Genomic DNA, 26,392 nt, shown 5'->3' on the forward strand with positions numbered 1-26,392 from the left:
GGAGGAGCAGCAGACAGAGGATTCGGATTTGCAGCAGTGGACGGCGCAGAACTGTGGGTGGACGATAGGTTGCTCGAAGCACTTTCTGCCATCCAGGACAGGACCTGCTCACACTGCTCATTATCTAATAACCGTCTCCCGCGTGGACCCATTAATTGTGCGATGACTGTCGGGACGCCAGAAACGTGCCTGTCTACTAATCGCGCAGCAGACGGCTGCGATACACCTAGAACAGGAGTTCGGCCTGTGGCCACACCCTGACTTGGCCCTCCGTGTCCTCGGCCGCGTCTACGTCCTCTAGGCCTACCTCTACCCCTCAGCATGCTGTATTACCAGTGATTTGATTTCACAGGCAGGAAATAAATTGGCGCAAGACTGCAGGCCAAATATAATTTTTTCCCTTTTTTGAAAACAAAAGGCCCCACTGCCTCTAGTGAATGAATAATCTAAGTTTAATAACTGTGCTGTGGCCCTGCTAAAGTGTCACAGAACTTGAGGGTAGCAGAGTTATTAACTCTGGCAGAGCAGGTATTTTTTTCCCAATTAAGGAAAGCAAATGGCGAAGCCAGCAGTAAACCGTAGCTGGGTGCGTCTGATTTTTTAACGTTGTACAGGCAGCTCACACGTGTCCACAGCCCTTAGGACGGACAGAGGCAGGACAAATAGATTTCTTTTCCCTTTTTTTACACCAAAAGGACCCACTGCGTATATTCAAAGAACATGAGAAGTTTAATAACTGTGCTGTGGCCCTGCTAATGTGTCACAGAACTTGAGGGTAGCAGAGTTATTAACTCTGGCAGAGCAGGTATTTTTTTCCCAATTAAGGAAAGCAAATGGCGAAGCCAGCAGTAAACCGTAGCTGGGTGCGTCTGATTTTTTAACGTTGTACACGCAGCTCACACGTGTCCACAGCCCTTAGGACGGACAGAGGCAGGACAAATAGATTTATTTTCCCTTTTTTTACACCAAAAGGACCCACTGCGTATATTCAATGAACATGAGAAGTTTAATAACTGTGCTGTGGCCCTGCTAATGTGTCACAGAACTTGAGGGTAGCAGAGTTATTAACTCTGGCAGAGCAGGTATTTTTTTCCCAATTAAGGAAAGCAAATGGCGAAGCCAGCAGTAAACCGTAGCTGGGTGCGTCTGAGTTTTTAACGTTGTACACGCAGCTCACACGTGTCCACAGCCCTTAGGACGGACAGAGGCAGGACAAATAGATTTCTTTTCCCTTTTTTTACACCAAAAGGACCCACTGCGTATATTCAATGAATAATAACTGTGTTGTGGCCCTGCCTACACAATTCTTTCCCTGTAGTATCAATGGAGGGTGCAATGCTCTGCAGAGGCGATTTTGAGAAAAAAAAATGCAGCACAGCTAACAGCAGCCAGCACAGTACTGCACACGGTTAAATATGGCCCTAGAAAGGACCGTTGAGGTTCTTGAAGGCTACACTTACTCCTAACACTCTCCCTGCCTATCCAACACTTCTGTCCCTAATGCCGGGTGCAATGCTCTGCAGAGGCGATTTTGAGAAAAAAAAAAAAATGCAGCACAGCTAACAGCAGCCAGCACAGTACTGCACACGGTTAAATATGGCCCTAGAAAGGACCGTTGAGGTTCTTGAAGGCTACACTCACTCCTAACACTCTCCCTGCCTATCCAAGACTTCTGTCCCTAATGCCGGGTGCAACGCTCTGCAGAGGCGATTTTGAGAAAAAAAATAAAAAAAGTCACTGCTAACAGCAGCCAACACACAGGTATTACTGGCCCTAATAAGGACCTTTGGGGTTCTTGAAGCCTACACTAACTGCTATTTCTCTCCCTACAGCAGCTCCGGTACCAGCAGCACTGTCCCTCATCTAACTCACAAGGCATCTGAGGCGAGCCGCGGGAGGGGCCGACTTTTATACTCGGGTGACATCTGATCGCCCCAGCCACTCACTGCAGAGGGGTGGTATAGGGCTTGAACGTCGCAGGGGGAAGTTGTAATGCCTTCCCTGTCTTTCAATTGGCCAGTAAAGCGCGCTAACGTCTCAGGGAAGGAAGTGAAAGTAACCCGAATACCGCATGGTGTTCGTTACGAATAACGAACATCCCGAACACCCTAATATTCGCACGAATATCAAGCTCGGACGAATACGTTCGCTCATCTCTAGTGTTGAACCATTGTGCTTCTGGATCAAGTAAATGTGAGTTATACTGTTACCCTCATCCGGACACTCTGGACTCTTATTTTTCTGGGGGACATTACATCTCCTATTTGCATACCAATTTTAGGGCGCCCACCCACTGGCGATTTTTTTCCCTGCGAAATTCGCAGCATTTTTTTCTCTGCAGTGGTCTATGGGACTTGTAATGTTAAAATCGCGATCGCGCAAAATCGCAATTTACCGCGAAATCGCGATTTTGCGCGATCGCGATTTTAACATTACAAGTCCCATAGACCACTGCAGAGAAAAAAATGCTGCGAATTTCGCAGGGAAAAAAATCGCCAGTGGGTGGGCGCCCTAAGCCCACCCACTGGCGTTTGCGATTTCCGTGCGTGAAAACGCCGCGTTTTTCCCGCGTTTTTTGCCGCGTTTTCGCGGCGTTTTCGCGGCGTTTCCATTAATTTCCATTGACTTTCATGGGTGCATTAGGAGAAAAATAAGGACACATATGCAACTGACAGTTCCTATGTTAAAAAACGCCACGCAACGCAACGCAAAACGCCAGTGGGTGGGAGTACATTCAATTCTAATTGCACTTGAGAAAAAACGCAAAACGCAGAGAAACGCAAATCGCCAGTGGGTGGGCACCCTTACACAGGAGAATTACATGGCCTTTTATGTCTCCTCACACTTACTAACTGTTCCCCTCCAGACCCTCTGCCGCCCTCTCCTGTAGAAAACAAGTACAACTGATCTTGACACTGCAGCAGAATCTCTGTACATCACAGCATCAGTAGCAGGCAAGCCTATGCAGATGCCAGAGCCCACTGGACTTTTTTTGCAATGTGGTTAAATGCTTGTCAAGCAGTGGTCGGAGTAGGCATGGAGCCCATGGTAGCCAAATACAGTACACCTAAATAATGACTATGAAAATCATGTATAAATAACTCAATAATTACCCTGAATGTGTTATTTTGAGGGTCCAATCTGACCAATATAATCAGGATCCAGAGGGAAAGATGCATTAACTAAATGTATAACTTTCCTAGATTGCTAGAGGTTGTCTCCTGGCTTTGCAAATCCATTCCTGAAGCATCTAAAACTTTTGTCACAAGTCTATTTAGCACAAATCCTCATTAAATTGCATCATAATCTTTGATTTCTCATTGCATACTTAGGACATATCATCAATAAGATCTTCTGGGGGGGTTGAGCACCAGCGCATAAGAAGTAGATCTCGGTGACAAGTGATAAACTTCAAAATCAGCTCCAAACTTGGTTGTCTTCTTTAGTCCTACATGGTAAATATGGGCCCCCCTACAATGTAGCACCTCAGAGGGGCAGCGCTAGGGTTGCCACCTGGCCGGTAAGTCATCTGCCCGGCAAGTAATTAAGGCTGACATTTATTTTTTACCATCTAAATTATTGCCAACTGCGAGCTGGGCAGCAACCCAAATCTATTAACTCACTTGGTCTGCAGATCCGGTCCAGTGGCTGTCGCTGCTGTAATCAGACTGTGACTCCTGACCCTTTTCCCTAGCCGAGGGTCACAGTCTGATTACAGCAGCACGGCCAATGGACCGAAGCTACACATGGAGTGAGTTAAAAGCCTGATGTTGTCGGATTGCTTCCCAGCTGAAGGTCCATTAATGGGGACAATTTTAATACTGGGACCACTATGGTGATCACTGTTACTAGTGGGACACTATGGTGATCACTGTTACTAGTGAGGCCACTATGGTAGTCACTACAGTGTTACTACTGGGGCCACTATGGTAATTACTGTTACTACTGAGGCCACTAACATAGGTAATATGTGATTGTTCCCAGCAAGAAAAACTACGTAATCTTGTAGATATGATACCTTTTAATGGCTTACAAAAATACATGATGTAATAGCGAGCTTGCGAACCAACGCAGGGTTCTTCATCAGGCTAAAAATGGAATAGATCTGAAGAGGCATGAATATTTATACACACTTATAACATACATACTTATGACAAAGCACAGATGTGGATGTGATTGGTTTGCACTTACAAGGAATTCTGCAACATAAAACAACCTTTTTTTTGTCTAGGCACTGATAGCGGAGTGAAAGTTTTATGGTCCCTGAATTACTGTTGGGGAGGTGAGGGGGGGTCGTCAGGCCAGGAATGCTACAAGGGGTACACAAACATTTTTAACTAGACACTGATAAGGGATAATAAGTTTATGGTCCCTGAATTACTGTTGATGGGGGTCTTATCTGTGTTATAGATGTCTCATACCTCCCATTCACGCATAAATCCTGGGGAATCATTTAACCCAGTCTTCAGCGTGTCAAAGGTTGTTATCAATTTATATTCCCAAATTCTTCTGTGGTTTTGTGACTTGAAACCATCCTTCAACATCAAAACTCTCATATCTCCTATGTCATGTCCATGGTTAGAAAAGTGCTCGGCCACAGGAAATTCTCTTTTTCTGTGTTTAATCATGTGGCAATGAGATCTCATCCTCACTTTTAGTCTTTGCCCTATTTCTCCGACATAAAGGCCCCCCACAGGACATTTACTGCACATGATCAGGTACACAACATTGGACAAGGAACATGTGATTGTCTCTGGGATCTTATAGTCCTGCTGTGTGTTGCGGATCCGTATCCTGTCCCCAATCAGTATATGTGAGCAGGTCTCACAGCCCCTTATATTACAGGGATAAATTCCTTTTTGTGTGTCAGAGGGTAATGGACTCCTGATTATAAGGTTCCTAAAGTTAGGAGGTTGCCTGTAACACAGAAGCGGAGGGTCCGGGAATATGGTTTTCAGACGGTCATCCTTTTGCAGGGTATGGTGGAGTTTCTTTGCAGTTTTCCTTAGTACCTCTAGTATCGGATTGTAGGTCACTACTAGAGGCACACAATTGTTTCTTTCCTTCTCCTTGTATTGGAGTAGTTGATTTCTGGGTATCCTGGTGGCTCTGGTGATTTGGTCATCAATTGAGGTGGGATGGTAGCCCTGATTTAAAAATGTCCTTTTAAGATGGTACAAATGTTCCTCTCTGTTTGTTGGGTTGGAGCAGATCTGGTTGTATCTGATGGCCTGGCTGTAGACGATGGACTTTTTGATGTGTTTAGGATGGAAACTGTCCCATCTGAGGTATGTAGGTATTGAGTTGTTTGAAATCTTTATGGTGGTTTCCAAAAAGTTGATTTCTGTATGTGAGAAGCTTAATGTCAGGTTTATGGTGGGATGGAATGCATTGAATCTCTCATGGAATTTTATGAATTCTTGTTCGGTGTGGGTCCAGATGATCATGATGTCTTCAATGTAGCAGAAGTAGGCCAATGGTTTGCTGGGGCAGGAGGCCAGAAAGTCACTCTCCAGTTTTGCCATAAAAAAGTTGGCATATTGCGGTGCCATTTTACTGCCCATGGCAGTTCCGGTGAGTTGCAGGAATATCTCTTTGCCAAAGGAGAAATAATTGTGTGTGAGGATGAATCTTGTGAGTTGTAGCACTGCATCAGAGGCGACCCCATTGGCCTCAAGATGTGCCTGGCAGGCAGTCATTCCATCTTCGTGTGGGATGTTGGAATACAAGGATTCCACATCCAACAGGTCATGGGAGAGATCCTTGTATTGTCCCCTCATGTATTTATACATAGTTATTTGATTGCCCCTACAAGCACAGAAGCACGGGGGGGGGGGGGGGGAGTGTTCCTTTTCCTTTTTTACTGTAAAATCTATTGTTATTTTATTCAGGAGGAAGGAATTCACATTTTGCCCCAGGCAGCAGAAAAGCATGGAGGACCCCTGATGGTAAGACCTATTATTACTTCCAATAGGGTTGAGATTGTGGGCTCTTTGAGGAACTACATTTTCTATTTGGGAAGGACTTGGGTTATTGAGTAACGTATGTCTCTGCTGAAACCTATAAATTGGCAGAAGGAGTCTCCATTCGTGGTGCTCTCTTTTGAAGGAAAACTGGGCTTCTACATTCCTTAGTGAAGCTCCTGTGATGTTACCACTGATTTAACCAGTAAAATTTGCTGGAGGAATTATGATCATTTTTATGTCAGTAAGGATAAACTGTTCACAGATATGACCCTGCAATAAAAAAAAACATAGTCATTTTTTAAATTAGACTTGACGTCCACTTTGAAAATCCAATATTAACATACATATTTAAAGCATGGTCTAGAATGGCAGGGGGTCTTATTATCTCCCATTAAGCACTTTGGTGTTCTTTAATGGTTTTCAGACGCCTCTCAGATACCCGCCAGGCTGGCTGACCTCTGGCTTCTTATCTCTACCAGACCCCAGATAAGAGAGTGTGAGATAAAGGCAAAGAAAACACTTGATGGAAAAAGAAAGTTTCCAATGTTTTCAGAAGCGTGAAGATTAAAGGCCCTTTTATACGGGCAGATTTCTTGCCTGGTAACAAGCACCAATCAACAATAATAGCAAGCCAGCTGGCGCCGGTTTAGAGCATTTATCGGGAGTCTTTCATTTGTCCATTATTGGCCCATGCAAAGGGCCCTTAAAGGGGTTGTCCCGCGCCGAAACAGGTTTTTTTTTTTCAATAGCCCCCCCGTTCGGCGCGAGACAAACCCGATGCAGGGGTTAAAAAAAAAAAACGGATAGTGCTTACCTAAATCCCCGCGCTCCGGTGACTTCTTACTTACCTTGAGAAGATGGCCGCCGGGATCTTCACCCTCGGTGGACCGCAGGTCTTCTGTGCGGTCCATTGCCGATTCCAGCCTCCTGATTGGCTGGAATCGGCACGTGACGGGGCGGAGCTACGAGGAGCCGCTTTCCGGCACGAGCGGCCCCATTCAGAAAAGAAGAAGACCGGACTGCGCAAGCGCGTCTAATCGGGCGATTAGACGCTGAAAATTAGACGGCACCATGGAGACGAGGACGCTAGCAAAGGAACAGGTAAGTGAATAACTTCTGTATGGCTCATAATTAATACACAATGTACATTACAAAGTGCATTAATATGGCCATACAGAAGTGTATACCCCCACTTTGTTTCACGGGACAACCCCTTTAAGGCTGCCATACATATGACATAGCTACCCACCACTCATTTGGCCAACAGCTATTCCTTCCAAGGTCTACATACACATTCAGGCTCAGTTAAGCCAAGTGTACATGTGCTTTCTATAGACAAAGGGAATATACATTTGACAGACACCTCTTCACAGTGGCTTATCTCCTTTGAGAACAAAAGGACATGTTGAAATCCAACTGTCTGATCCTTCTTTTCCCCAACATCTACTGTTAGGGGAGAGTCAGGATACCCATACACATTAGATGGTGAGTGTGTCCTTATGAAATTGCTGGGTTGACCGACATTTATCAAAAAGCTCTTGTGTATCATCCCTCCGCCTGTTGTTATGCTTTAGAAGATGACCTCCATTTATTGATGCCCTTCATTGTTAGGACTTACAGGGGTGGACAACAATATGGAAACACAGTAAGAAATGTATGGGATTTTAACCATTAACACTGAGCTACCCTTTTGAGACCTGCTTGGCTTAGAGCTTTTTCGTCAAATTTGTGTTTTCTTCACCTCTTGCCCTGCTCTGGGTGGTTTTGGGCGTCAGCTGGTAACAGCAGCTGAGTAGCTCAAACCCCGGACCAATGCAACCTTGTTGCTTGGGCAGATGCTCACTTCTGTCCAGCAGCATCTGTGTCATATTGCCTCCACTTAAAATCGGTTTCTACATGTCTTATTGAAATATGATTTATTATCCCATGTAACTTATGGCATGCATTTCGTACAATGTTCCCATATTTTTGTCCACCCCCTGTATGTAGCAAGTTGTATAATTCAAAGGGACTGCTTGACCATTATGATGCCAAGGCACACCTCAATGTTTCTCAATGTTTCTATCTTCAACGCCACAGCTATTTAATTGTGAAAGCAGACCTTTAGTAAGTACCATGTCAACATGTTCAATTATGAAACCTTCAGTCCTGTGTTCTTGGGCTGTAAACTTCCAGACCAGATTTCCTATTGTATACCTATACTCAAATATCAACCACACAATTTCTGCCAGAAATGAATTTGAAATCAAATTCTAACCTATTTGAAACCAAAATGCTATCCAGAATCATAAGTTGAAGTACCTAGGCCTTAGTTGAAAATCTTTAACAGGGACCCACCTTGGGACAATATAAAGATCTCTCCCATGATCTGTTAATACCCGGACTGTGACTGTAACAAGAGGGCGACTTCTACGTCTAGAAGAAAGCAGGTTTCCTCAGCAACATAGAAGAGGGTTCTTTACTGTTAGAGCAGTGAGACTGTGGAACTCTCTGCCTGAGGACGTGGTGATAGCAAAATCTAAAGAAGAGTTTAAGAAGTCGCTAGATGTCTTTATAGAACGCTATGATATTAAAGGATATAGACATTAAATAACCAACGGGGTTGTTGATCCAGGTGTTGGAGTCAGGTAGGAACTTTGAAAATGTTTATCCAGGGATTATTCTGACTGTCATTATGGAGTCGGGAAGCAATTTTTTTTCCCCCAAATGGGCAAAATTGGCCTTCACCTCATTGTTTTTTTTTTGCCTTCTTCTGGATCAACAAGGGGTTTGAAACAAGCTGAACTAGATGGACATTGTCTTCCTTCAGCCTAACATACTATGTTGCTATGTTACCATGTGCCATTTATAATACTGGTGTCTTATTATGTAGTGGAGGGTCATTTAGACCCACTCGGGCTCCAGGGATCAAAAGTGACTACTATCTCTGCAGCCCCAATAGCTAAGCTTCTCATACTGCAAGAAATGTAATTTCTTGAAGAGTTTTTGCCAAGTTTTAAACTTAACTCCGATCCACACTATAAGTATCTAATTGGTGCAAGTCCAACTTTTGGGATTCCTGCCGTCCCTTTGTTTGCATGGGGTAGAGGCAACTCACATTTACTACAGCTTCATTCTATGGGACTAGTAGCAGCACTCACCTATTTCTGGCAGTCTCAAAGAGATCAATGGAGTGGTAGCACATTCTTGAATGCCACTCCATTCATTCAGAGGGCATAGGACCCCTGGTATGCTGATCGTCGGGTCTGAACTATTGGACTCCTCAGATACTTATCCCTATTCTGTTGTAGAAAATTTATGGGATCTGTGTTTGGTGAGATTTATTTGCAGTGTGGTTCTCTCAAAGGAAATTGCCATGAGTAGGGGGCCAATGTAGTAATTGTTTCATTGAGCAAGAACTACTGTATATCATGTTAGTACAGAGAAGGGGTCTTTGCTTGACTTGTAGGACAATGCCGAGAACTCCTGTACTCTGGAACCTTCCTACTCATAATGGACAGTTGTAAGGGGGTAGAAGTATTAATACTGTTTATTTGGGGCAATATATATAGTTATTGATGTTTTATGTGCAACTGTTTTTATCTGGTTAATGTGACAGAAACTATCATGGCATTGGGGACAGTGTGTATGTGTGTTTTTAAATGACTTCAGTCATGGTGGCCATTTTTAGGTTTTCACACCAGTCACTGTCCTGGCTGGGGTATGTGGGCCTGTAGACAAATGGTAGGACCTGGCTGACCCCTCAGGAAATTGGCTGTTGGTAGTATGAATGGCGGGTGTAGCACAGTAGTGCGGAGTTGGAGTAAGAGTCTGTGTTGTGAAGTAAACTGATGGAGTTGAGAGAGCTGCTGTGAAAAGTGCGATGCAGTGGCCAGAGTGAACGGCCTTTATGGAGTGTGGTAGTAAGTACAGAGGTTCATGGGAGAGGCTAGGTGCAGTTGGTGAGTGCAAGCTGCAGAAAGCCCTGGAGGCTTCTGGGATCAGAGTTACCTCTGGTCACTTACCTGCTGCATTGCTAAGAGGCTGGAACCTCCTGACCATAATGACTATGACTGTAAATCCACCATGTCTGCTGACACTTGTGACCCAGGAGTCACACCTGATCTGCTATGCGCTTAAAGGGATTTTTCGAGTGGTGGCAATGGGGAGATGAGTCATATATATAAAAAAAAAAAAACCCTCACTTCGCCGCTGCCAAGCTACTTCTCTCCGGACCTACAATCTTCTGTTCACTCCGGCGCCTCAGCCACATGGTTGGTTATCCACTGCAGTTAATTGGAGTCCCGACAAGAACTTCATCAGTGAAATTCCACTAATCTGGCGGGGTTTCTATATTAGAGGCCCATGTGACAGATTTATGGGATGTCAGCAGGCCAGAAGACCTGTGACGTTAGCGCGGTAAGGGCAGATGACACAAGATCTAAGGTAAGATGGAGACACAAGGTTTAAAAAATATATATTTCTGTATTAACAAATAAGCTTAGCGATTAAGTTGCCAAAGAAGCGTCTGTTAATAGATAAGTAATATGCGGTTATTCAGAAACGTTGGACAATGTGAGTGGGGGATGGTAACAATCTGATATAAATCACAAAGATCAGCAGCACATTTCAACTGTAGAAGATGAGGTAGTACCACCTAACGTTTCAACTGAGCAATGATGGTCTTCCACACGCAGTCTGAAAGTAACGCAAGTGTTGTCCCATAACTTGTCCACAAATGGCGGATGAATACGCCTTCCTCTGGTGTCGGCTCGAGATCATGTATTTTAAGTGGCAAGCCTGCATTTAAGTCACTACCTGTCTGCACATGTCGGGCCTTTTCCTGAAGGCCCAACCTCACTTACATATCTCCAGAAAGTTTGGTACCCCAATTTGGTGACACATCTTTGGATGACAATGTGATTTGTAGCAGTCTCTCTATCTATTCTCCCTGCAGCTTGGTTTTCTGTGCAATGTCAGTTTGTCATGTTATGGAGCTGCGCTTCTCAAACATTCTTTTGCTCTAACTGGAACAGAATCTCCAGGACTTGTCTTTCAGGGCTCCTCAAACCAATTCCTTACTCCTTTGGCAGCTCTCTCTCCCTGCAATGCAGTCTCTCTTCAAGCTCAGTACCACTGGAACTGCTTTCCAGCTTACAGCTCTCTATGACCTTAAGCCCCACAGATCTGCCACCTGACCTCTGCAACCAATAGGAAGTAGCAAACAACATTTCATAGCGAAATACACAAACTGCAGTAATGTATGACAGTCAGCAGAGGTCGCTATTACACCATCCAAATTACATACCTATAGGAACCATAACAGCTCATTACAGCACAAACTCAAATCTGGGCTCCCTCCTTACATGGTCACCTGTTAGATGCTAGAGCACTGAAAAGGCACTCTGGAATCACAGTAAGTGTATTGCTTTTATAATGTTTTGGGCGCAGGAGACCAAAACTATATAAAAATTAAGTTGGACAACCCCTTTATATGACTGTAACAGGATCCTGTGTGGTCCAAAAGGTTGTTACCATGTTAACAAGTTCTAAAAATTGTACCGCCACTTTGATAAAGTCCAAATAAAGACTTTTACTGTTTAAAGCAGCATGCTGTATGTTCGATCTCTTAAAGAGGTTTTCTGGGTCATTTCTTTTATATAGTTTTGGGCCTGACGTGGCCGATGGCACTGGACTACCAATTAGGCAATCCAGCTGCATGACATCTGACAGGTGATGTCACTTGGCCAGAAGGTCTGGTGATGTCCCATAGACCTTTCACATGGGCTTCTAATGTGAATGCCCCAAGGCAGGTTTGCGGGAAGTCACTGATGACATCTCTGTCTGGCCTTCTATTGGCTGCAGTGCTCACATGGGTACACAACCTACGTCACCACTGCAGTCAATATAAGTAGAAGACCGGATGCCCGGATCTGGTGGTAGTGGAGCAGCGCACAGCGGGGAGGTGAGTACTAGAGTTATTATTTTATGTGTGCCTCATCTCCCCCACTGCCACCAATGCATGTAATTATCAGAAAACTCCTTTAAAAGAGTTGTCCGATAGTAAATTATTGATGGCCTATTTACAGTACTGGTTATCAATAGTAGAACAGTGGGGGTCTGCCCAGAACCCACGCTGATCAGCTATTTGCCAGACTCGTGCACTCATGTACTGAGCTGATTTCTGCAAGAAGCAGACAGCTTCGTTCCCACTACGGTGGCCAAGCTTGGTTATACAGGTAAAGTTTCCATTGAAGTGAATGAGAAAGAGCTGCAATATCAATCCTGGCCACTGCAGTGGGAACAGAACTGTCTGCTTCCTGCAGAAATCAGCTCAATACACAAGCACACCGGCATAGTGAATAGCTGATTGTGGGGGTTTCAGACCCAATCTTATCTACTACTTATGGTCTGTCCTATGGAAAGACTATCAATTGTTTACAACTGGACAACCCCTTTTAATGTTCCTGCCTAAGAGGTCCAGATACCTCTTCTCGTATATGCATTTCTAGTACCTAACACAACTTTCCAGGTGAATCCACCCCAGAAATCAAACATAGGATCCCATTGTGCTGCTCTGCAATAGTTGGCATGAATAAGATCTGAAAGAGCAAAGATATCACTCTAACTACCAAAAGCTGACTAGTTAGAATCATCGTCTTTCCTATGATGATGTATGGGTCCGAGAGTTGGACACTAAGAAAGGCTGATAAAAGGAAAATTGATGCATTCGAAATGTGGTGCTGGTGGAAATGATTAAGAATACTGCTAGCCAGGGTAAGAAACAGAAAAGTGTTGCATCGCATAAAACTGGGGACATCGCTAGAAGCTAAAGTCACTAGACTGGAACTGACTCACTTTGGCCATGTCATGCGTGCAAACTCACTAGAGAAGTCAATAATCTTGGGAATGACCAGTGGAACCAGAAAAAGAGGACCAACAAAGAACATGCTGGCTCAACACCATCAAAATGGATACCGATATGTGCATCAAGCAGTTAAAAGAAGTAGTGCTTGATAGGTAAGCATAAAGAATGTTCGCCTATAAAGTCACCGAGAGTCGGTCACAACTAAATAGATAGATTGATTGAATACAACTTGCCAGAAGGGAGGGAATCAATGATGTAGAGGGTCATTGTTGGCAATGACGACTAGCTTGATGACTCTTGGTGTAGCGTATTCAACACTTTAATAGTGCTTTTTGTTATTGGGCTCAATGTCATAGACTTTCTCGGGTAGAACTTATTTGACCAAAGAAGTATTTGTTTGTCCTGCCCAAGTAGGGCTTTTTCTAGGTTGCTATCCGGTGAATCCAGTTTAGGATCCACCAGAGAGATCCATCTTGCAATATGTATTGCTTTATAATATGAGTAGATTTGGTAAGCCCATCCCTCTTTGTTGTCTTTTTTGTGTTAGATATGGGAATGCCAGGCATGGTTTGTACCTCTGGGTATAGTAGGCCCTTGATCAAGACTCAAAGACATAATTAATCATTCATGATGTCATAAAAGATACTGGTACATTCGATGAAGAGCGCCTCAATACAGTCATCCCGGGTTATTCCCCGGACTTTCTGGGGAGGGCAGTTCTTTCTAACTCCTTGAGTAGATTTCAGAAGACCTACCACAATAAACTCAGAGATCCCCTGTGGTTTGAGACATATCTAGCTCTCACCACACGTCCGAAAAGACTGGTAACGCATTTATACAGAGCCTTGATTGTGCAATCCTCCTCAAATACGCCTTGGTTCCTCAGGGAATGGGAAAGGGATTTGGGAACTACCTTTAACAAGGAGGAAGCTGACAAGATTCTAAGAAATTCCCATGGTTTCTCTAAATGCGCATCAGGGAAAATTCATACAAAATCATTACTAGATGGTATGGAACGCCAGTTTCCATAGCAAAAGTAGACCCTGGGATATTTGCTGGAGAGATTAATCCCAAAAGGGAGCACTCCTTCACATAGCATTGCCTAATGATCAAAGTATTTTGGCAGCTAATTCTTGAAAAGACTAATAAAATATGCGGAACACCTAAGACCCTCACGCCCGAGGAGGTCCTACTAAGGAAACCCTCTAAACAATTTAGACCATCAAGTAAGTCCTTGGCTACCACTCTCTTATCAGCTGCAAAACTACTCACCCCACTTTACTGGAAAACTGAGGAAATCCATACAGTTGCAGAGTGGAGAGAAAAAGTCTCTCAGATCTTCCGCTTTGAAGAAATTGCAGCTTGGGAAACAGGCTCAAGGTACAAATTCCAGTCTTTTGGACGCCATGGGTTGGTTATAGTGAAGACTAAACAAACCCAAATGTGGATCATAGTATCTAATATGTATACGACCAATTCTTGTCTGTTTTAGTAATGTGCACTTCAGTTTGACTAAAAATGCTAAGAGACCTCTCGCAGTTTACCCCCCTCTATCCCCCTACCTCTACCCCAATACACCCATATCCTGCATCCTTATTTCCTCCCTTACCTCCCCCCTCCCATCTTTGAGTTGCTTTCTATTTCAATGGTGCTAGGTTGCACTAGATACAAAGACAACATTTTAATTCTATCTTTGGTAAGTCAACCAGTTTATGCAGTAATCTCTCTAACTGAAAACAAAGATTTCTTTTCCTTTGGTTATTCATGTGCTGCAATTAAGCCACAAGGACCTGCGTGTCCACTTAATACCCATTTACACACCACGATTATCGCTCAAAATTCACTAAAAAGCTATTGTTTGAGTGATAATTGTTAAGTGTGAATCCTTCAATCATTCACTTTTCAGCTGATGATTTTTAGGTAAGCATAAAATCCATAGTTCAACCAGAGACAACATAACACAGACCGCATGCTGTGTTTGCTGTCCATGGTGCTGTATTCTACACGGGAGCTGCTGATTACATTGCATTCAGCAGAAAGCCCAAGGCAGAACAAAGGAGCTGAATGCAGAGAACAGTCCAACTGCTGTTCTCTGCATACAGCTCCAGAAGGCTCATTTACATGCAAATGAATGTGATAAGCTGCTAATGGACATTAATGTCCATTAGCAGTTTATGCAAAACAATCACAAAAAAGAATACAACTTTCCAACCCACCAAAAGCAATCCTAAGTTCTGAAGACTGCACAGCTTTATGTCGATTTCATATTGAATTTCCGTAAGCCATTTTGCTTTATTTTTAATTCTAACTTAACAGAATGGTGCCATAAAATGATAACAAATAATAGATTTGTACTGGGAGATGAAACTTTCGTCTTCCGCAGGTGTTATTTATCAGTCGTTGGATTTGCATTTGGAACGGGGAAAAAAACAATGCAGCCCCTTTTTAGCTTTCAGTGTTACTGAGCTGTTTGGTCGGCCTTTAACGTGACTCAGTGTGTAAAGTAAACTGTGGGTAAATATGGCCAATTTAGCACATACTGAAAGCTGTTGCTGTGAATGGGCAGACAGCTCCCCAATGTGAAGCCGTTCTTTGTGAAAGGTTACTTTTCCGACAGCTAATGCAATTTAATAAGGATCAACTGTGATATAATTAAGAAGAACAGTTATTCTTCTCCCACAGTTATGGAAAATGACATAAATATGTACTATATTATAATATCTGTAGTGCATCGTCCATAGCGAGGCTCGGAAACAAACAATTACAATGCTTAACACCCAACTGGAGGGAAAATTTAACCTCTTAATGGTAAGTGCACATTGCATGTCCATTTGGTAAAAATAGGACATCTACTGTTTTTTTGCCACACAGACTGTTGGTTTGGGTGAAATATGGCTCATGCGTAGCCCCATGGGCTATAATGGGACATGTGCTGTCTATGGAATAGAAGGAAAGCACATGGCCTGAAATAACGGCCGCGTGAATAAGAATTTACAGAGCAGTGATTTTTTATTCACCTTCTTCATAGTCACATTCCGAAAGCCGTAACATTCTTATTTTTCTGTCAATTTAATCATATGAGGTCTTGTTTTGGGGGGAATAGGTTGTATTTTTCAGTAACGGTATTCTGAGGTACATATAAACTATTGGTTAACTTTTATCAATTCTTTCTGAGCAGAATGGAAAAACAGCGATTTCAACATTGTTTTGTTTAAAGCGTTGTCCGACTTTTTTTTTTCCAGTTTTAAGCCCCCCCTCCTCCAGTGACTTAAAGGGGTTGTCCCGCGCCGAAACGGGTTTTTTTTTTTTCAACCCCCCCCCCCCCCCCCGTTCGGCGCGAGACAACCCCGATGCAGGGGTTAAAAAAGAACACCGGAGAGTGCTTACCTGAATCCCCGCGCTCCGGTGACTTCTTACTTACCTGCTGAAGATGGCCGCCGGGATCTTCTCCCTCGGTGGACCGCAGGGCTTCTGTGCGGTCCATTGCCGATTCCAGCCTCCTGATTGGCTGGAATCGGCACGTGACGGGGCGGAGCTACACGGAGCCGGCATCCTGCACGAGCGGCCCCATTGAGAAAAGAAGAAGACCCGGACTGCGCAAGCGCGGCTAATTTGGCCATTAGACGGCGAAAATTAGTCGGCTCCATGGAAACGAGGACGCTAGCAACGGAGCAGGTAAGTGAAAAACTTCTTATAACTTCTGTATGGCTCATAATTAATGCACAATGTACATTACAAAGTGCATTAATATGGCCATACAGAAGTGTATAGACCCACTTGCTGCCGCGGGACAACCCCTTTAAGCATTCATCCCCAATATTAATAATAATAATCTTTATTTGTATACATAGTAACATAGTTCGTAAGGCTGAATGAAGACAATGTCCATCTAGTCCAGCCTGTCTAGCTTCCTGTTTTGCTGATCCAGAGGAAGGCAAAAAACCCCAAGAGCAGAAGCCAATTAGCCCTTTTGGGGAAAAAATTCCTTCCTGACTCCCTAATGGCAATCAGACTGTTCCCTGGATCAACCCCTAATATTTCCTACCTGCTGTATACCCGGATTAACAAATAATCTTAGATTTATAGCCTTTAATATCCTTCCTCTCCAGAAAGACATCAAGTCCCCTTTTAAACTCCTCTAAGGATTTTGCCATCACCACATCCTCAGGCAGAGAGTTCCACAGTCTAACTGCTCTAACAGTAAAGAACCCCTTTCTATGTTGGTGATGAAACCTGCTTTCCTCTAAGCGTAGCGGATGTCCTCTTGTTACCGCTGCAGTCCTGGGTGTAAACAGATCATGGGAGACATCCTTGTATTGTCCCCACATGTACTTATACATGGTTATTTGGTCGCCTCTTAACCTTCTTTTTTCTAGAGTAAATAATCCCAATTTGGATAGCCTCTCAGGGTATTCCAGTCCAGTCATTCCATGTATTAGTTTAGTTGCCCTTCTATAGTGCCCAAAGCACGGCGGAAGACAAACACGATAATTACATATGGTAAACACTTATTTGGAGAGAGACGAGGTGGGGTGACACAGGAGGTACAGGGGCAGGAGATGAGGCACGGGGAAGCAAAAAAACTTACGAAAATTAGATATGGTAATTAATTATTAGAAACCGAATGGGGAAGTGATAAGGAGGTACAGAGACAGATGTATATGATAGGCAAAGTGAAAGGTGTGAGGAGCCATAGGGAGGGGCAGGGGGCATGTTGTGGGGTGGTGGGGGATTAGATCAGGAGATTTGGTATGCCTCCCTGAAGAGGTGTGTTTTTAAGGTACATCTAAAGTTCCGTGCATCAGGGATTGTCCGGATGTTTTGGGGTAGAGCGTTCCATAGGACAGGTGCTGCTTTAGAGAAGTCCTGGAAGCAAGTGTGTGAGGATCGTATTAGAGGGGCATTTAATCTCAATGTGTTGGCTGATCGGAGTGTGTGGGCTGGGAGGTGTACAGACAGGAGGAAGCAATATACAGTGGTGCAGCGCAGTGGAGAGCCTTGTGGGTGAGGGTGATGAGTTTAAACTTAGTTCTGTAGTGGATGGGCAGCCAGTACAGCGACCGGCATAGTCCAGAGGCGACTGAGAAACGGCTGCATAGGAGGAGTAGTCTAGCTGCCGCATTTAGTATGGATTGGAGAGGGGAGAGTCTGGTGCGGCGAATGCCAATGAACAGCGAGTTGCAGTAGTCAAGTTGGGAATAGATGAGGGCGACAACGAGTATCTTTAGCATGTCCATGGTGAGAAATGGCTGGCTTTTAGCAATATTTCTGAGGTGCAGGTGGCATGTTCGGGCCAGAGATGGGCTTTCACAAGAATACTTTAGACAAGACTAGACAGAGCTCTCAGTCTGTTTTTTGTCATTTCTTTGTTAGTCTGCATCTTGTATGATGTTCTGTCAAATGCTTCTATTGAGTCAGATAGGAGTGCGCTGAATTATACATATCATATCCACAGGACTGACACTTATCATTCACATATGTTCTAGTTAAGTGCTTCCATAGTATTTAACCAAGGTGCTGGAAACATCAAAGCCATGAAGAATGAAGACTGACAGAGAAAGTCATATACATATCTTAGAAGGAGATGTAAAGAATGACAGAGTATGAGATACTGGTGAACGAACACGATGCATAGGATGCAATTATATTAACTGAGCTGTTTACCAGTGAGGAAACATAATATACATCCCCGTAGCTGGTGCCGCACGCTTGCCTCTATACTGCCAGTTCTTCACTTCCGCATCTCCATTTCTTTGATGTACTTCGTTTTTTTTAATATATGCATTGGGACCTGTATCTGATTATAGAGAAAGCAATTGGGGCAAATGATCCTATGACCTTTGTACCTTGGAGGTCTTAAGGGGCTTCCATTATCCCCCATGTAAAAATTATTCAAACAGCTGAATGTTATTAATCACTAAGCATCAAAGTTTTCTCCTGAACTGAAGTCATTCTCTGTGCCCCAACTAAAGCCATCTTTGTATTACATGCCCTCCCTGCAATACTACATTTCCCCTTAATATGTTTAATCTAAGGTGACACTACATTACTCTTGCCTGGCTGTGGCTTTGCAAAATCAGTTATTTGCCATGGGTGCTGGGAAGAGGACCAGCTGCAACTAACTGATTTGCATGGTGACGGCATTCTGAAAGATGGGACAGCCCCAATTATTCATATGTCACGTATGGTTGGTATCGCAATGCGAATTTAGGATACAATGCAGCAGAAGGAGTTACAAAAATTATGCAATGACAGTTAGTAATGGTATAATAACAATAAGAAAGTAAATTGTTACCGTAGAAGCATGTATTTCTAGCTACAGCTCACAAAATCCTAGGAATTGTAATGCTTTATGCATAATAGGAAATAACAGTAATGTGGGAAACAATATCAAAAATGTTGTCAGAAAATCAGTCCTGCTAAACAGAAATATAAGTCATGTAGTCCATTCTTTGAGGGGTTAATGCTTTACTACTCGAAACACAACATTCAAACCCTAGCCTATATATCTCTAATGTGTAGGCTCGTGTTACTATGGCCCTATCTCAGTTTGTAACCGTAAGCATTAAAGCCATTCTAGTTCTAATCAATAGGCCTGCTGTTCAACTGTTTGCATATCTAACTATATGCCCACTTATTGTCGAGCTGAGGATGGCCTCACTTACAGTATATCACATGGGAGTTGTCACTTTTACCTACTAAGGTAAGTCCTGGGACAGGAAGGCTCCTCTACCATGGTTTCCAGGAATACTTCTTGCTGCCCAGATGCTTGCCCAAGCCAGTCTCCAATTGCTTTGTTAAGTGGACCCAAAGCCTCTTGAAGTAGGTTGTGCTGCAGATTATAAAAAGGGGTAGTTTGGTGTCTTTCCTTAGCTGAGGCTCCAGGGGGTCCACAGCCGTGTAACCCACCCCTATTAATAATCCACTATAATCGCACCCCACCATCGCTACCATATGTCACAGGTAGTCTGAAGCAATGCACCAGAGAAAAAAGTGATGTCAGAGGGAGTAGGTGTCTCATCCAAGCATACCGCTTCCTAATAGGTCTTTTGGGATCGGCCTAATTTTCCATCTGAGGACAAAGAGAGCCAGTGGAACCCAGGGGACAGCAGAAATGGAGGAGAAGATAATCTGGTTGGGAAAAGAACAGCCAGTGAAGACCTCTGGTAGTTTTTAACATTTTAGGTAGTTTCCTCTGTCCTAACTATCCCCTCCCCCCCCCCTTTCTCCTATAAAATCTATAATAAAGTGCAAGGGGCATTGATAGGACTATATGACATGCTGAATATGTTCACAGATGGCAGATTTGCTGCCCATCATTTGAATGGGCTCTTCACTCGGACTAATGGTTCGAGTTTGAAAAATTGCTGCATGTGCTATTTTTGTCTTGCAGGAGTATTGGACATGTAATGTGTGGTGTCCCGACATCAGACAGCACACACAGAGTATGCAGCGGGGTGGTTCGGGTTAACAGTCCAGGGCCTATGGTCCAATTAAGCCACTACTGCCATACCATGTTCAATAGCTGTCAGCTGAACAATCTCTTGGACAGGTGACATCTGCTCCTCCCAACATTTCCATATATGTGTATGTGTTTTAGGGAGATTGCAGAGAGCCACAGTAGACACCTCTAGAGGTAGCCTATTTCCAGGAAGAACAAAAGGATTGGGCATTGAGATTCAACATGCCCAATCTTTCAGTTAGGTAGCCCTATAAACATCAGATAGCTGATCCAGGCAAAAATGTGTATGGGGCCTTAACGAGGTTGCCCGGTTACTGGATATTACCCCTCTAGCTCTAACTGTGTTAAAATAACAAAAAGAAAAGTATTTACCCCTCCTCTGCCACCACAATCCAGCACTGCAGCCCTACCATGGTCTTTCTGTTTGTTGTTGCTGATGATGTCATCATAAGTCACCCGACTGCTGCAGCCAATCAGAGGCTGCAGCTTCACCATTGTCAACTGCTGGTGTCATGGCACCAAAGACATGAGCACTGATGATACTGCAGCCTCTGATTGGCTGCAGTGGCCAGGTAACTTCCGATGACATCATCAACAACAGCAAACACAGGGACCATTGTGGGTCTGTTGCACTTGATTGTGGCTGCAGAAAAGGATTAAATCCTGCCCTTTTTATTATTTTAACACAGTTCGAACCAGGGAAACAATGTTGTGCAGTAACTGGATAACCCCTTTAAGATGGCTAACAAATATGAAACAGAATGTAATCTCTTCCTTTTTCTTATTTATTTTTGTGTTTAACGAGAAGAGTTTTTGATACATTTAGTATCATTGTAAAGTTCTATACTGTGTTTCCAATATTTCACAACAAAAGAAAAAATATACAATGAGAACTATAACCTGAGTAACTGAAAGAAAAATAAGCAGAAGTTGGCCGCTCACAGCTTGAGGACTGACCTGATAGGAGTATTTCTGTCCCATAGGAAAATTGTATAACAGATTGGAAAATCTCATTATGAGCACAGAATCCTTCCACCTCCAAATAAGAAAAAAATCAGTCCCTGCTGCAATACTATTGCTGAAACTAAACAAACTCCAAGGATGGACAAATGTCACACCGACTATTCTGTGGCCACCTGTGAAAACAAACATGAGATTTGAGATGGAGTCTTTTAGGTCAAGCGGAGGAAAGTAAAAAAAGTTCCAACAAAAGGAAGACCAGCAACATATGCAGAAGTGAGGAAGTCCAATAGCAAACATAACAATGAGCCCTCCGTTGTGGTATTGGGTTTTTCCACCAAGCACAGAAGGGTTTGGAAATTGCTTACCTCTCTGCATCATTTCTGTGACACTTCTAAGGCTCTATGCTTCTCTTAATACATCCCAGAATTGTGTTTGTCTATTTGGCTGCTGCATCACACTTTTGACTCATGTTCAGTCTGTGATCTATCATTATACCCAAATTTTATTTTCAATAAAGATGGTATGAGATACCTTGGCAAATGCTTTAATAAAGTCAAAATATGCTATGTCTACTGCATTACCCAGTCAGTGATTCTATCATTAGATTCGCCTGGCATTTGTTTGACTTGTTTGTAACAAACCCCTGCTGGTTAATTACTCATTTTCATCCAAGTACTTGCATGCATGATATTTAATAATTTGTTCAAATTTCCCAATATAGAAGTCAGACTCACAGGCCTGTAGTTTCCTGGGTAAACATTCTTCCCTTTTTTGAAGATAGAGACAACATTTATCCAATCTTTTGGGACTTCTGCTGCTCTCCAGGAATTTTCATAGATTGGTTCAGCAATTATGTCTGTTGCGTCCTTCAGTATCATAGGATGTAATTCATCTGGACCTGGAGACTTGAATTCATGTCTCCTAAGGTCCCAGCCACCTGTATTTTCTCAACCATTTCCTCCCTGTTGGTAAGAATAAGTTCCAAGATAGCAGATCCCCTTGATTTTTCTTTTACCTTTTGGAAAATAAAGTTGTCAGTAAGAGCGGATAAGAATTTGTTGGATCCATTCCTTTTGCCTGATAGAGATTCCCAACAAATGTCTGGATAGTGAAAAATCTCCCATGATCACTATGTCGTACTATTTTGGGAACTTGGTCATCTGATGTAGAAACAGAAGTACTGCAGTGTATTATCAGAGCAATCATATCATGAAAAAAAGCCTAATTCCATATATATATATATATATATATATATATATATATATATATTTTTTTTTTTTTTTTTTTCCCCTCTAAAAAATGAGTTTTGTGCAAAAGTAAAAAAAGCTTAAAAAATATATATTTCACATTAAAAAAAAAACCTCACACAGCTGCATCCATGGAAAAATAAAACAGTTACAGAACTTTAAATGCAGCGATGCAAAAACAAAAAATAAATACACACACACATACACATACATACATACATACATATATATATTAGAGTTAAACGAACATACTCTGCCGAGCTTGATGCTCGTTTGAGTATTAGCATACCTGATGGTGCTTGTTACTCGAACGAGCATCAAGCCGTGTTCGACCCCTCCCCAGTTTTTGGCTCCTCCCCGCTGTGACGTGCCTGGTTTGGCCCCTCCCTGCCGCGACGCAGCGCGCGTTATTGGCAATTTTTTTCGGCAGACAGGTGAGAGAGAGAGAGACCTAGGGGGAAAAAGAAAATCCTCACACCCGGCGTCCCACATACAAAAATGCTTGAGTCTCCCATTGTAGTCAATGGGGTTCGTTACTCGAGTAGAGCTCTCGAATTTTATGAAGAACTCGACTCGAATAACGCGTAATATGGAATGAGATGTTTTCCTTTGACTCAAAGGCTCATCTTTGGCTGGCATCTTTGGCATCGTTCACATGTGCAGACTACTTTTGTTTGCAGTCTCTCCTCCCCAATCTGGGCTGCGCTGAGTGAGTGACTGCAGAATATTCTGCACTGAACAAGTAGCTCCTCCATATCATAGTCTGGCTAACTGCATTCTATTAGGGTTTACAGCAGTTCTGCCTGCCCTACGATGATTGTGCCCAGGGGCGTAAATATAGAGGATGCAGGGGATGCGGTTGCACCCGGGCCCAGGAGCCTTAGGGGGCCCATAAGGCCTCCCTTCTCCATATAGGAAGCCCAGTACTATGAATAAAGCATTATAGTTGGGGGCCCTGTTACAGGTTTTGCATTGGGGCCCAGAAGCTTCAAGTTATGTCTCTGTGCAGCATGGTTTAGGTATGGGTACGGGTACAGATACAGATAGAGGGGGGGCCTCAGCTCACCTTTTGCATCAGGGCCCCTGAGCCTTTAGTTACGCCCCTGATTGTGCCGGTGGCGATTGTACCCGCCTTATGGTGATTGTGCCTGGGGCAACTGAGCCCGCTCTGCGGCTTTGCAGCCTATCAGGTATTGCATTTTTTGTTTTTTTCAGTGAATGTTGTCCTTTGATTCCATCTATTGGAAGTAATAATTATTATTACTACTATTATGTTTAATCTCTAGACCTCATATAAGGATAGTAGAGATCTGGGTTGAATATTTATTTCTTTGACTTCAAGAATTGTGCGCACAGTTATTTCCTAAGACATGTGTGCAGAAGGGGTTAACAGGGCGCTTGAAGTATTACACATAGGCCTGTTTGCCGTCTCCTCTCTCCGGACCTTTGTACTTAACAGTTTCTTTGTTTAATAACTTCTTTCTGTGAGTAATATGCATATCTCATCTCACTTACAAATGACTTTCCGTGTAATTCTCCAATACAAAAGCCTCGTCAAAGTTAAATAAATAAGAAGCTGAAGACAAATATTTGCTCGGATCTCCACGTTGCAGACAGTTCATCCAGAAAAGACACAATACATAAAAACATCCAGGAAAACAAACGGCTTGAATTTTCACAAGGAAATTTTACGATTCACGGAGAAACCGAGAAGAAAGTTATTTATCGCTTATAGTAATAGATGGCTGAGGGCGCTGATCCCGAATAGACTGTTTAAGTTCCGAGTGCCCAGGTGTAAATTTAAAGGTGTTGTCTGGTTTAGAAAACTAATTCTCAAATGTCCTGTTAGGGAGCTTTCACATGGGACAGAAATACGCCGCAGGACGCAGCCGCAGCTGCGAAATTCTGCATCAAAACCCGCAGCAAAACAGCGGATTTTGATGCGGAATTGCAGGCACGTTTTAAGCCATTTTCAGTTTTGGTCCAGAATATACTGCAGATTGCGGTGCATTGTGCGCCTATTCCGCCCCGTGTGAAAGGTTCCTTAGGAAACCTGCATTAAAGGGGTTGTGCCAAGATAGAAAGTTATGTCTATTCACAGGACAGGGGTGGTTGGTAGAGTTCCAACTACTGGGGCATCCATTGATCTCGAGAATGGGAGTCCCCAAAGGTCCCCATAGAAATGGAGTGATAGGCAAGCATGCACACCACTATTCCCTTCATTTTGATCCTGAGAATGGGGAACTCAAAGGTCTCTGTATGAACAAGCACACTACTGATCCATTAACCCTTTCCAATCCACTGTCTGACATCTGAAGACATTCTGATTGAAGGCTGTAAAGCTCCAATGTCGGAAGACGTCCGGCAGGGTATTCTTACTGTATATTACTGGCCGCTCTGTTGTCAGGGGCCTTTCCAGCATGTCCCAATGCCGCAGTACTATCTCTAGCCAGGAGATGGCGCCATTGTATAATGGCATAAAGATAAAGCTCCCCTAGGAAACCTTGAATCCAAAATTGGGTTGCAAAGGGTTAAAGGGGATTTCCGATAACTTTTTGAAATTTAAATGTCCGGTTCAGATGTGCTAAAATAACAAATTAAGCTTGTCTTCAGCCCTGACATTCCGGAATTGCAGCCCCACTGGTCCCCCAATCTCTATTGACAGCAGACGTCTGGTGACCATTGACTGCCAATTAGGGGCTGCAGCATCACAGCTCAATCTCCTGGCATCAGCACTCACATCCTGGGCACCATGAAGCCAGACGTTGTGAATGGTGACACTCCCATCTTTGATTGGCAGGCAGTGGTCACCTGACTTCCACTGTCAACAGAGACCAGTAAAACAGCTGGTATGCAACGTTGGGTCACTGAGGCCGATGACAGGTAAGTACTGCTGTATTTGTTAATTCAAGACATCAGCACCTGCCATTCAATTTTCAAAAAGTAACCCCTTCAATTTCAATAGCAGTACCAGAGAGAGTCATGTAGTTGAACTCGGCTATCTCTACAGCTCCCATTCTAGTGAATGGAGTGGTAGCGTGCATTTAAGACTACCGCTCTGTTCATTCTTGGACAGACTGTACCCCCGATTTAGAGATATATAGGTGTTCCTTTTCTCTTAGCACAGCCCTTGTCTAGGGCTGTCATCTAGTAGTCAGAGAGGAGCTAGGAGGGATAGCTAACATTGGAGAAGAGGGAGAGATGATTCAAAAAGACCTGGACAAGATTGAACAGTGGGCGGCGACTAAAAGAATGGTATTTAAGAAGGAGAAATTAAAAGTCCTACATCTGGGTAAGAAAAAAGCACATACAGAATGGGAGGAATTGGGCTAAGCAGCACATGTGAAAAAGACTTGAGTATACTAATAGATCACATAATGAACATGAGTCAACAATGTGATGCAGCAGTAAAAAAAAGGCAAACACAATTCTGGGATGTATTAAGAAAAGCATAGAGTCTAGATCACGTGAGGTAATGATCCCCCTCTACTCTTCCTTAGTCAGACCTCATCTGGAATACTATGTCCAGTTCTGGGCACCCCACTTTTAAAAACACATAGACAAACTGGAGCAAGTTCAGAGAAGAGTTACCAAGATGGTAAGCGGTCTACAAATCATGTCCTATGAGGAATGGTTAAAGGATCTTGGAATGTTTAGCTTTCAAAAAAGAATGCTGAGAAGAGACTTAATAGCTGTCTACAAATATCTGAAGGGCTGTCACAGTGCAGAGGGATCAGCCCTATTCTCATCTGCACAAGGAAAGACTAGAAACAATTCAATGAAACTGAAAGGGAGGAGACATAGATTAGATATTAGACAGTGAGGGTGATCAAGGAGTGGAACAGGTTACCACGGGAGGTGGTGAGTTCTCCTTCAATGGAAGTGTTCAAACAAAGGCTGGACAAAT

This window comes from Eleutherodactylus coqui, chromosome 11, assembly GCF_035609145.1.
Source record: "Eleutherodactylus coqui strain aEleCoq1 chromosome 11, aEleCoq1.hap1, whole genome shotgun sequence".
NCBI lineage: Eukaryota > Metazoa > Chordata > Amphibia > Anura > Eleutherodactylidae > Eleutherodactylus > Eleutherodactylus coqui.